General features: G+C 35.4%; 1 long non-coding RNA gene across 10 annotated transcripts in view; it reads right to left on the bottom strand.

Annotated features, from left to right (window-relative positions):
* Positions 1 to 11,305, bottom strand: part of LOC101706542 (uncharacterized) — a 40,980-nt gene extending 29,675 nt beyond the window's left edge. For all 10 annotated transcript variants that reach the window (XR_204908.3, XR_015440078.1, XR_015440079.1 and 7 more), the window contains exon 1: positions 11,007 to 11,305. This is a non-coding gene — a long non-coding RNA (uncharacterized LOC101706542). The remainder of the gene's footprint in view (positions 1 to 11,006) is intronic.
* Positions 11,306 to 13,260: the final 1,955 nt, after the last annotated feature.

Below are 13,260 nucleotides of genomic sequence, written 5' to 3'. Positions count from 1 at the left end.
GTGGTCCAAAGAACATCCCTTAACCTAGTTGTATCCCATGAGTTATTCAGTATTACGTCAGGATTCTTGTGAAGTACGGAGACCATGGTTCCTTTTTGATACTTTCTCTCATTACCTGTTTATTTCTTCTCTCTTATTTCCCCAGCTAGATAATACATTTCTTAGTATATACTGTGTCTTTTATATGCTTGTAAACACCATACTGTCTTGACCATAGTATAAGCTGGAAAATGTTTAATTTTTAAATTATTTTTCAAACTTCACCTACATTTTCTTTACCTATAGGTATTCAAAAGGATACATAGTACAGCTTGTAAATATGTTGGGTTTGTCCTTTCCTTTTTTTTTTTTTTTTTGGTACCGGGGATCAAACTTGAGACCTTGCGCTTGTGAGGCAGGTGCCAGAACCACTGAGCTAAATCCTCGGCTGTCCTTTCCTTCTTGAATGTATTATATCATCTTAAATTCTTTTTAAAACTATGTCTCAAAACAAACATTATTTCCTCTCTCTTGCCATTTTCCCACAGAGATTACAAATCCTCTCACATTAACATCATCTATATTCACAGTACATTTCAGATACATGCTCAAGGATATATGAAGATGGATGGTATAATATGTAATCATGTGGAATTTTTAGGACTTGTATATATTCTAAACGAATAATTAGGTGTACTTTTATATTAGCAGTGATTCGTATTTTGACTTAGGTTTGAATACATCCAGAAAAAAAACCCCAAAATTTAACAAATACGTGAAAGTCTTTTTATAAAACCATTGCCCTTCCACACTACAATGCACACATAAACTCTTAAGAATCAACTTCTGGTTGTAGGCTCTCCACTTCTGACCATTTTAAAGTGTTCTCATCCACTTTATTCACTGGATCTGACACCATGTTACTCTAGCTCTTCCCCAAGACAAAACGACCATGGCAGGTAAATGTTTTGAATGAATTCAGGACACTCAGCAGCTGTGACAGCGCAACTAAAGACACTCACAAAAAAGAACTTCCAGAACTGCTTTAAGAAGTGGCAAGAATGATGGGATCAGTGTGTTTGAAGTGAGGTGGTGTATTTAGAGGCACATCAATGACAATGTCTTTTACTGTATTTTTTAAATTTAAAGACCCCGTATTTTTGTATCATGCCTCATATAATAACCATCCTATGAGAACCACCAAGAAGTCACACGAGAACTACCTTAGTCTCACTTGCAGGCAGGGCCTCCAGTGACTGAAGGAACTCTCACTAAACCCTGCCTCTCAGAAGGTTCTGTCAGCCTCCAAACTGCTATCCTGGAAAAAAAACATCCAGCACAGAGCCCCTGGGGGTCAAACCACTCAAATCACGACAGTGTATATTAGACAGCCTCCCATCTCTGGAACACAGTACTAACACCCACAACTCAAAGGAAGAGATGTTTAACTCGGCTCATGCTCCAGGGTGTTATGTCTGTGTCCAGATAGCCCCTCAACGACTCATGTGGTCATAGGTGGAGCTTTTCAGAGGTAGCTGGATCTAGAGTGTGTGATGCTAGGGACAAGGGTGTGTGATTACTAAATTGGTCCACTGACTGGTTTGGCATTATTATGGGCATGGATAATGGGTAGGCCCACCCTGGGTCTCAGTGCTACCACCCTAAGGGCCTGTAGTCTGGATAGAACATAAAGGGCAGAAAGAGGGCTGCTGTCATCACTTGCTGCTTGTTTTTTCACTTGCTTCTGTGCTGCCTTCTGCTCACCAGAGACTCCTCCTCTGCAATGCCCCTCTACCGTACCACCTTGCCTTGAAGCCAGCAATTACGAACTAAAACCTCTGCAAACTGTAAGCTACAATAAACATTTCCTCCTTTAACTTTGGGTGTCAGGTATTTTGTCTCAGCAACAAGTACAGTAACTAAGACACAGGTGGTTCAGTACATGTTTTGCCTGATTCCAAGGCAGACTACCATGACAGAAAAGTGTGGTAGAGCAAAGCTACTTAGTTCATGTTGGCTGGGGAGCAGAGCAGGGAAAGCTCCCGAGAGGAAGAGGCCAGGGTCCAGATCTACAGTAGTACCCAACCAGGCCTCCCTGACCTCCAGACACAGCCAGAAGTGTGCTGTATTAGTCCTCTGGGGAGTTTCTAAGCCGATCCAGCTGATAATCCATCTTAACCATCACATTGTGCAAAACTACTTGAGGTTATAGAAGGAGTTACCTAAATGACTGAGGTAATGACATCTGAGACTTACTAGCTGTATGGAAAACTTTATGATTCATAGCTCATTGAGTAAAGTACACAGAAAGAATAGTTAAATCTAGAACAAGAACTGTTCCTGTACCACCAGACAGATCTTAAAATGTGAGAACTGAACAGATACCACCATCTCCAGGTAAAGTATGCCCCAGAACAGAGCTCAATAATATAGAGAGAAATACTACTACTAATAATAATATAATACAACTCCTCAAAAGGTAAAATTCACCATGTTCAACATCCAGTTAAAATTATCAGACAGAAAGAGCCAGAAAAATATAAGCCATGAAGAAGATATTAATTAATCAATAAAAACAACTCAGATCTGACATTGAGTTAAAAAAACTTCAAAAGACATCATACATAGAAAAATTTAATCACCTAATGTCAATGGTCTAACTGGAGCCACTGAGAAAAAGAAAAAATACAGTGAAAGTAAAAACTACTAGAAGAAATAATGGCCAAAGCATTATTGAAATTTGATGGAAACTATAACCTTGAAAATACCTGAAGCCCTAGCACAAGAAACATGAAAAAAATTGCTCACTACCAGTGGTAAACAAGAAAAGCAAGAGAACAAAAAAGACATTTTTTGCACACATGAACAAAGGTAAGGATAACAAGATCTCACAATGAACTGTTAAAGTAAAAAAAATCTGTAGAGTATGGAGAAAGAAAGAAAAGAAAGAAGAGGGGGGGAAGAAAGAAAGAAAGAAAGAAAGAAAGAAAGAAAGAAAGAGGGAGGGAGGAAGGAAAGAGAATGAAGGAACTGAAGGAAGGAGGGAGGGAGGGAAGAAAGGAAAGGAGAGAGAGGGAAAGAAGAGAAGGAAATGAAGGAAGGGTCTTTGTCAAACTAGAATTCTAGACCCAATAAAAATGCTTTTAAAAAATAAAAGCAAAATGGGCCGGGATTTAGCTCAGTGGCACCGCACCTGCCATGGAAGCACAAGGTCCTGAGTTCAATCCCTGGTACCAAATCAGTCAATCAATAAATATAAATAAAAGCAAAATAAACATGCCCCAAAGATTTACAAAACCTGGAAATATTAATTATAGCTAAAACTACATTATACAAAGTATTAGAAGAAGTCTTTTGAGCAGAAGGAAAATTTTACTAAATAGAAATATGGATATAAAAGAAGGAAGAAGAGCAATGGAGAAGTGATAACTACATAGGTAAATATATGAAATTTATTGCTAATTATTTGTCATAATTGATTGCTTAACAAAATCATACCAATGTAGTGTGGAGTTTTACAGCAAATATAAAATGTACAGGCTAATGCTAACACATACATCAGTAGATGAGAAATGGAAGTATACTACTGTTCTTTTTATGTTAAAATAAAACAGTTCAGTATAATGTGAAATAGACATAAATTAAAGACAAGATTTACAAATGAACAAAATATCAAAATAAAGAGTTGTTGTGGATAAATAACATATGGTAAGAATGTTCATGTGCCTCAAAATTTACATTTTGAAATCTTTCTCCAATGCAATAGTATTAAGAAGTAGGGCCTTAGGGGCTAGGGATTTAGCACAGTGGTTCCACCGCTTGCTTTGCAAGCTCAAGGACCCGAGTTCAATCCCTGGTAACAAAAAAAAAAAAAAGAAGTAGGGCCTATAGGAGTGATAAGTCATGAGGGTGGAGCCCTTGTGAATAGGGTTAGTGCCCTTTTACAGAAGAGCTGGAAGACAGCTTGTTTGTTCTTCTGCCACATGAAGGCACATAGATGATGCCACGGATGGAGCAGAAAGCCCTCACCAGACACCAAATCTACTGATACTTTCCACACTACAGAGCTGTGAGAAAGACATTTCTGGTGCTTGCAAATTACCCAGTCTAGGCCAGGGATTTAGCTCAGTGGTTTCGCCGCCTGCTGCGCAAGTGCAAGGACCCAAGTTTAATCCTCAGTACCAAAAAAAAAATTACCCAGTCTAAAGTATATTATTATAGTAGTGCAAAACAATTAAGACAGAAATGAAGGGGAATTATAAGAAATAATTACCTAATGTAAAAGGAGGCATAAACTGAACAGGCAACGAAGTTCAGATGGGACACATAGAAAACAAATAGCAAAATGATAGATGTAAAGCTAACCACAAATTAAATATAAATGATCTAAACATCACCAATAAAAAAAGAAAATTTCAGATTGATATGGATATAAGACCCAACTATACGTTGCCTACAATAAACGCACTTTAAATAAAAAGGCACCATTAGGTTTAACCAAAAAAGATAAAGAAAGATACAATGTTAGCACTAGTCAATAGAAATATGAAGTGGCTATATTAATATAAACATAGTTTATTTCAGAGAAATGAATAGTATCAGGAATTAATAATTATTTTTAATAAAAGCAAAAAGCTTATTTCATTGAGCGAACATAGCAATCTTAAATGTTCATGTACCATTATTATGACTTAAAGTACATTTTAAAAATTGATTGAAATGCAGAGATATAATAAATAAACTTAGTTTCAGTAAGAAATTGCAAAACTTTCCTCTTAAAAATGAATAGACCATGGAAGCAAAACATCAGTAAGGATACAGACACTGAAAAATATGAACCAGCTTGACTTAATTGATATCCTTAGTCCATTCCACCCAAAAAGACTAGAATTCATGTTAATTCCAGTCAACTCAGAATATTTACCAAGATGGATCATATTCTGAGTATAAAACAAATGTCAAAAATTTAAAATCACTCAAGTTATGAAAGAATATGCCCTCACCAAAATGGAATTAAATTGGAAATAACAAAATAATCTATGGATAACTACTAGATATTTTGAACTAAAGAGCACATTTAACAAAGAAGAACTCAAATGTGAACTGAAAATTATTTTGAATTGAGAGAAAAATGCGTAACATAAAGATTTATGAAATCTTGCTTAAACATTACTTAGAAATTTATAGCAACAAATACCTGTACTAGAAAAGAAGAAAAGTTCCAAACCAATGAACTCAACTTTCTACCTTAAGAAAGTAGGAAAATAAGGATATATTAAAATCAAAGTGGAAGAAGCATAAAGATCATTTTAAAATTCATGACAAAAACAAAAATGAGTTATAAAATCAATAACAAAAAGCTGACTATATGAGAATATTAACAAAGTTGATACATAGCATGGCTTGATCAACAATGTCCCCAAAATGCCTCACGTGCTCATAGGCAGGACTCTTGGAAGGTAACTGAATTATGAGGGCGATATAGCTGACTTCCTGTCAGGAAGGCATGATTGTGCTCAGAATTGTGGACAGAGTGAAAGGTCCCTGAGGATGTAACCTGGAAGGTGAGTCTCCTGTCCCTGCTCCCTAACTGCCCCAGTGTGAACAGCTATCCCCTACTCACACCCTTCCATCATGCCATCTTTTTCTTGGAGGCAGCCAGTGTGAGCCAAAATGAACTTCTCCTGTTGGGGGTGTTGGCTATTGTGTCTCAGCAATGAGAAAGTAACTAAGAAAATACACAACTAGGCAGACTTATCAGAAAAAAAAGAGGAAATGATCAATCCTAGGAATAAAGAAATTACATCCTTATAGACTACGGAATAGTACCAGCTATTAAAAAGCTTCATAGTTAAATTTCTTTCTACAAAGAAAATTCTAGGCTAAGCTGGCTTCACTTATAAATTCTATAAAATATGTAAGGAAGGAATAATATCAAATCTCCATAAACACTTTCAGAAAATTGAAGAGAGCTCCAATTTATAAGCACTGTCTTACCCTGCTATCAAAATGATGCAGAGATGTAACAAGAAAACTATGGATGAATATATTTCTTAAATATATATGTAAAAATTAAAACCAAAAAATTAGCAAGTTTAATTGAACAACGTATTAAAAACATATTAAATTATCAAAAATTAAGCTTTACTCCAGGAATTTAAATTTGGTTAAGCATTTGAAAATCAATTAATATTCTGTCATATTAGTACTTTAAAAATTAATTAAATAGATACAAAAAAAGCATTGGACAAAATCGAAGACACCTGACGAATATTTTCAAGAAAGTAGAAAAAGAAAGAAATTCTAAGCTGGGTAGGGTGGCACATGCCTGTAATCCCAGCACTCTGGGAGCCTGAGGAAGGAGAATCACAAGTTCAAGCCCAGCTTGGGTAATTTAGTGACTTGGCAAGATCTTGTCTCAAAATTTGTATTTAATATTTTACTGGAGGTTTTAGATAGTGCTGTAAGACATGAAAAAAAGATAAAAATCGGATTGGAAAGGAAAAAATAAAACTTCCTTTATAAAATATAATGGAATATATAAAGAAACTCTCCACGATGTAGGGTCAAAAGGGGAATGAATAAATATTTAGTGTGTTTTTAAAATATAAAATCAGCATACAAAATCAATTGTGTTTTCATAATTAGCAATAAACAACTAGAAATTGAAATTTAGAAATCAGTACCAATTACAATAACACCAACTAACATGAAAAACTTAAGGGAGAAAAATCCAACAAAAGACTCAAAGACTGCTGAAAACTACAAAAGACGCTGGAAGAAATCAAACAAACCTAAGCAAAGAATAGATTTACTTTTCTTATGCACCAAAAGACTCAATATTGTCAAGATGTCACTTTATCACAAACTGATTTACATATTCAACGTAATTCTATTTAAAATCTTAAAAGGTTTTACTTTGCAGAAAATGAAAAATTGAATCTGACATTCAAATGGAAATGAAAAAGGCTTAGAATAGCCAAAAGCTGCTTGAAAATCAAGAACAGAAGTTAAAGATTAATGTTATAATATGTCAAGGCTTATATTAGACTGGCATAATGGAGATAGTTTGGTACTACGCAAAGAGGAAAAAATAAACCAATAGAACAAAAATAACTTTATATATGGACAAAATATGTTTCACAAAGTGCAAAGGAAATGAATGCACTGGAGAAAGGACAATCTTGAATCAATGATGCTAGAATGACTGAACATCAATATGCAAACAATAAAACTGGAAAAATAATTCACACCACACACAAAAGTCACTCAAAGTGAATCATAGACCTACATGTTAATCTTAAAACTATGAAGTATTAGAAGGAAAGATAAAAGAAAATATTTTTATTTTGAAGTAGGCAAAGATATTTTATATGCATTGCAAATCAAAGTTCCACAAAAAAACAAATGTATAATTAGATTTCATTAAAATTAAAATTTCTGCTCTTGAACTGATAAGAGAAAACCATAGGCTAGGAAGAAATAAAATAGAGGACTTGTATATACACACATACACTTACACACACACACACACACACACACACACACACACGCATGCACAATAACAGAAAAAGAACCAAGCCAATTTTTTTAAAAAAGGGCAAAAGAGATTTGGACAGAGATTTCACACATAGTAAATAAATTCATGAAAAGTTTCCCAGTATCATTTTTTATTAGGGAAAAGCAAAGTAAAGCAGCAATAAAAACTCATTACACACCTGCTAGAAGTACTAAAATTAAAAAGACTGACCATACCAAGTGTTGGTGAAGATACTAAGAAATGGAAACACTCAGACTTTAATAGTGGAAATATAAGATTGTACCGCTACTTTGAAAAAGGTTGCTTGGTGGGTTTTTTTAACAAATAAAACATATAAGTTCTTTCATAACCTTGCATTTCTACTTTTCAATTCTATTCAAGAGAAATAAAGTGTTACATCAACAAAAAACTTTCTCATGTGTCTTCTTAGCATCTTTATTTGTAGTAGGTCAAAGCTTGAAACAAATGTTTATTATATTGATATGAACAAACCAACTATGAAATTCTAATGAAGAAAAACTAGTCTGTAGTGACGGCAAGCAGCTCTGTGGCTGCCTGTGATTACTTGTAAAGGCCAAGGAGAGAGCGACTTGAGGGAAGTGAAAAATAGTCAAAGTTATAAGATATACAGCACATTTGATATAATATAAATTAAGCCTATTCAAGGTAAGGCTTAAGAAATGTTAGTTATAGTTGGCTAATATTCAAAAATGTCATGACCAGAAACAACACCCATTCAATTTATATTATTTTCTATGTGTACTTAACGTAGCTCCAGAGAGAGAGAGAGAGACAGAGACAGATATTTAGTGGACGTCAAAGGAAAGGAGAAAAATGCCTTTTAGAGATGCACCAGTTTGCTTTCAAAACAATCATTTACATAACTGAGATTAAAATGTAACCAGCCTATTTCAGCATGTAGGCTTTTCAAGGGAAGCAGATAAAGATCTGGGTTGCTGAAACTTGTTTTGCTGTTCTGTAAAATAGCTGCAGTCTCTGGTGCTTATTAGGTGTGAATCAAGACGCAGCTTCCCTGTTTAAAGGCTGCTGCGGCAGGACAGCTGCCTCACAGTCCTCACGGTGGTCGGTGGTCGGGTCACAGAAGAGCCTGTGGTACAAGGTTCTGCTGCGTTAGTAGCAGTGACTCTCTCATTTGACTGACTGGTCTGTTCAAGCTGGGTGTGGCCCGTGTTTCCCTGTTGAGTAGTAACTACAGGTACAATTTGTGCATGAAAACAAGAGTCTGTCACGTCCAAAGTTGTGGCCTTACATCCCTGCTGGGTGTGTGTGTGTGTGTGTGTGTGTGTGTGTGTGTGGTATTGGGTACTCAGCCCAGGGGCTTCACACTGAGCTACATCCTGGGCTGGGCTTGTGGTTATGATCTTGCTGCCTCAGCTTCCTCCCAGAGTGCTAGGATCACAGGCCTGAAGCACCAGCCCAGCCGCCTGCCCGTTTTTACACTGTGTAACTTTTTATTATCTTTATTTTCCTCATCTGTAAAATGGTGTTTTCACTTTTCCATCACATAATGGATAGAGAGAATCAAGTCATCCTAAGTCCTGAGTCATATGGTTGAATGGAAAATCCATGCAAAACCAAGTATGTTGGAGGCCACCCAGAAATAATGCCACAGTAACAGAGAACAGCTAAAGGACAACACTATGCACAGGAAAAGAGGATTCACTGACTATTTTTCTCCAGGGCAGGACAGTCCTCAAGTCCACCAGAGACTCTTGGCAGAGTAGTGCAAGTTGGAACGCTAAGTGAACTGGATTAAACGTCAGGTTAACTATGGTCATCCTCTCCGAAGCCCAACATTATCAAGTATCTCTTCAGCATAATCTTACAGAGAAGAAAGGACCCCCTAAAAGATGTTCCTCTTTCTCTTCCTCCACAAAGAAGCTTTCTTCTGTTAAAGTTGCCAAACGAACATTATCTTATTCAAAGGAGGCGATACAAGTTCTGACAGGTTCCTATTTCTAGAAAAAGTCTCTCAACAATGCAGGTTTTCATACCTGAAATGCCAATGACTGTTTGAGGTCTAAGGATTTCTTTTTTGTTTCTAAGGAAATAAAGATAACATATTTGAGGTTAACTTTGAACTCCAAAGTATTTCTTAAGAAAGACTTGTTAGAATCTACTGTCAGTGGCTGCCTTCCAGGAGTCTCGTTTTAAAATATTATCACTGCATTACTTCACATAAGTACACCATCTCCTTAAAGTTATATCTTGTAGCTCCCTAAGAAAGATCAGTGAAAATAGAACCACTGCATTAATAACAGTAGACTTGTAAATCAAGAAGAACGTTAATGTGAGCCTGGACCATCTTGGTCCAAAATAGTCTTATGGCAAAGACTTCCAGGAAGTTACTTGTGAAGTCCTGAGCCACACAGGAATTAAATCCCTTGAAAATCTCCAAAATGAATTTGTGTGAGAGGGGCAGAGTGCCATCACTATCTACGAGTGTCACAAAAGAAAGTTTGAAGGAAAACATATAGGGATTTTGTAGAAAAACCATCATCAAAACTAGTAATTGACTACACTTTCTTTGAGACATTGCACTTTGTTTATAATAATTTTACAGTTTGTTTAAAATTCTCATGCCAAGATAATTCAGTCCACTGCAATCAGAAAAAATTTATATGTCTCACATGGCACTTTTGTGAGGAAGATGGAGATTAAGAAAAATTAGTGAAATAAAATACAATAAATGTCAAGATTAATCATAGATTCAGCAATCACTTTTATTAAGGTTTGATATGTTAGGCCAATCAGACACAGTAAGTATACCCAGCATAGTTTTTGGAAGATAGTATGCTCAATAGATTCAGATTTTTGTTGGACAAATTAGTTGTCTACTCCGCGCCCAGAACTGTTGTTTGAAATGGATATTTTAGAATATAACCATATCTAATTGGGTTTTCTAAAAAAATTCTCAGAATGAGGTTTCACATTTCTTTAAAATGTTTTTCTAAAGAATTCCTTTCTTCATCAACTAAAATTAGATCTCCTGTATGTTTACAGGAAAAATTTAAAGTGTTCTGCGGTCAAAGATATAGACTAAATTTACTTTTTATTAAAAAACTGTTGGTGGAATATTTATGCATAAGATATTGAAGGTGGCAATGACAATCACCAATAGCTGGAGGAGGAGGAGTCTCGGAAAAAGTCAGTGAAATATGACATTATAACCTTACTTTACGAATCAAACACAAAATAAGCACTCACAAAGTATATTCAGAGAACAATTTCCACCAAATCTTTATTTTACCAGAAGTGAAAGCTTTTTAAGGGACAGAAAGAAAAAGGAAGCAAAAAAGTATTAAAAGGCCACTTTTTCTTCCAAATCCCAGTGACGACAAACAAATAGCAATGTTAGTAAAAAGCCAAACATGTATTAATACTTCATTTGGATATTATTTTGTTTTTCACGTACAATTTTTTGTTTGGAATAAACAGCTTGGCCTTGCCCCTTTTATAGTCTCACCTGAAACTGGGTTTTCGAAAATGAGGCCTCCCAGGAGACCTGCCTCAGTGAAGGACGCTGGCTTTTTTCAGGGACGCTGGAAACCTGTGGCCACTCCCTTCTTTTTTCCGGAAGCATTCACCTTAACAAAAAGAGCTAAGTGTCACAGAAACGAAAAGAACATCATCACACCTTCAGGTCTGGGAAGGGGTTTTACTTTCTACTTTTGTACAAGCTTCCGAGAAAATGTAATGCTCTGATTCCTTAGAAATGAGAAGCACCCGCTTCCGGGAGAGTCCACTTGGTCACTCACAGGAAGAGAAGGCGGGGCAGGGCACAGGTCAGGGTCAGGGTGCGGGGAAGGAACCAAAGTATAAGTAGCATGGACTCTACTGCCCTCTAGCGATCAGACTCCGCAAAACTTTACCTGTTTTGTTGATTTGTGGGCTATTTGCTCCTGGATTTGTTGTTTGTTTCTTTTGTTTTGTTTTGTTTTGTTTTGTTTTGTTTTGTTTTGTTTTGTTTCTCCCTTGGAGAATTTCAACTAAAGGGGAAAGTCTCACCAAATGACAACTTTACCAGGAGTATAGGAACAGCCACATTTTACCTTATCTATCATAATTGGGAGTTTATTTATTTATCCAGATCATAGAGGAAAAACACCAAACAGAATCAGCAATATGAAGGTATTCTTGGATTTTTTTTCCAAAATAGAAAACAAAACCAAAATTTAAAAGCAGAGTTTCATAACTCTATACACATTTCCTCAAGTAGCTTGTGTTTCTGATAATTATCTAACTTCCCTTTTTACATCCTAAAAGATCAGGAAGGTTGAGAGTTTTCAGAGCTGCACTATATTCAGGAAAAAGCACTGGCTCTTTGAGCCCGCATGGCTATTAGTCCTGGGCAAGCCACACATTTTAATGAGGGTATAAGGCTACAACATCTGCTATACTCATTTAATGTGCCTCTAAACGTTATATGCAAATCCTTAATTTTTTTTCCTTCTAAATTTTCCCATTAAGTGCGACTTACATTTTAAAAAATGAAAACATGTTAATGATGTTCATCATCAAGCTAAATTTATCTAAATATACTTCCATTTATTAAGTTTTCTTTATACTCACATATGCTCCAAATGACTATAAAATGCATTCATGCTCTCTAAGCTCCACAAAGCATTAAATTATAACAAAATAGCTCTGTCTTGTAATCTTACACTGCAATCATCCTACAAATACAGACATTTAATCAAGTTTATGCTATTGCATCAATAGTAAACACAAGAGTAATTAAAATATCATTTTTGTTTAGTCTTGTTTCTATGTAGCTGTCCCAAAACTTAGTAGGTGGAATGATGATAAACTGATATGTGAATTTGCCTGGAGTGGCTATGGGCAGAGCAGAAAGTTTAAATCAGTTCCAAATCACAGATTTAAGAATCTTTGACTTGATACTTGCTAAGCAAGCTCTTAATCTCCAGGTTTCTTCTCTGTCAAAGAAAGAGTGGAAGCTAAAAGATCTTTTAGGTAGCTTCCTGCTGGACTTTTGTGTATATTGACTAAGAACTCAAAATGATTTAATGTCTGAATTTTTGAAAGTGCAGCTCAATAAATTAATGATAATCATGAGCTATTATTCATTCATCTCCTTTACTCCAGCTTCACATGTATGAATTTAATGCTTGGCTAATTTCATTCAATTATGCTAATACAGTAAAGTAATATTATAAATTATTTAAGTATTGAAGTATTTTTAAAACATTACTTCCAAGTGCATGTGTTAAATTAAGAATTACTCATTGTCAGAAAATCTGAGCTTTAGTTCCAGTTTTACAAGGTATTATTGGCAACTTTGAAGATGGTTCAGCTATAAAATGAGTTAGATTTAATTCTTTCCTAATTTGAAATTTTTAATATTATTGAAAGTCAAGAATTTCCAGGCCAATTATTTAGTTCTTTAGTTTGAAATTATAGCATTTTTTGCCCACTGTGTATGATCAATGTTTTGGTCAAATTAAAATGCTAGAGAGATGATAGATATGTGCAATATAAAAACATACCCATGAACAGATTTTTCCAAGTAAGACTAGCCACCTTAGGAATGGCTTACACTCTACACCCTAACCTTCCAATATCAACTAAATTATGAAGTTGTAATTTAGTGAGTATGCCAAAATTTGACCCAATATTTCCCTCTTCAGTTCCATGCTTACTGGAGGTCGGAAGTTACACATAACTATGCAGGATACAAAACTTGGTTAATTCCTCCAAAG

This window comes from Heterocephalus glaber, unplaced genomic scaffold (assembly GCF_053883595.1).
Source record: "Heterocephalus glaber isolate CG9 unplaced genomic scaffold, H.glaber_assembly_v1.0 deba00001481, whole genome shotgun sequence".
Taxonomy (NCBI): Eukaryota; Metazoa; Chordata; class Mammalia; order Rodentia; family Bathyergidae; genus Heterocephalus; species Heterocephalus glaber.
Note: the sequence above shows the minus strand (reverse complement) of the source record. Positions and strands in the feature narration are given on the sequence as shown.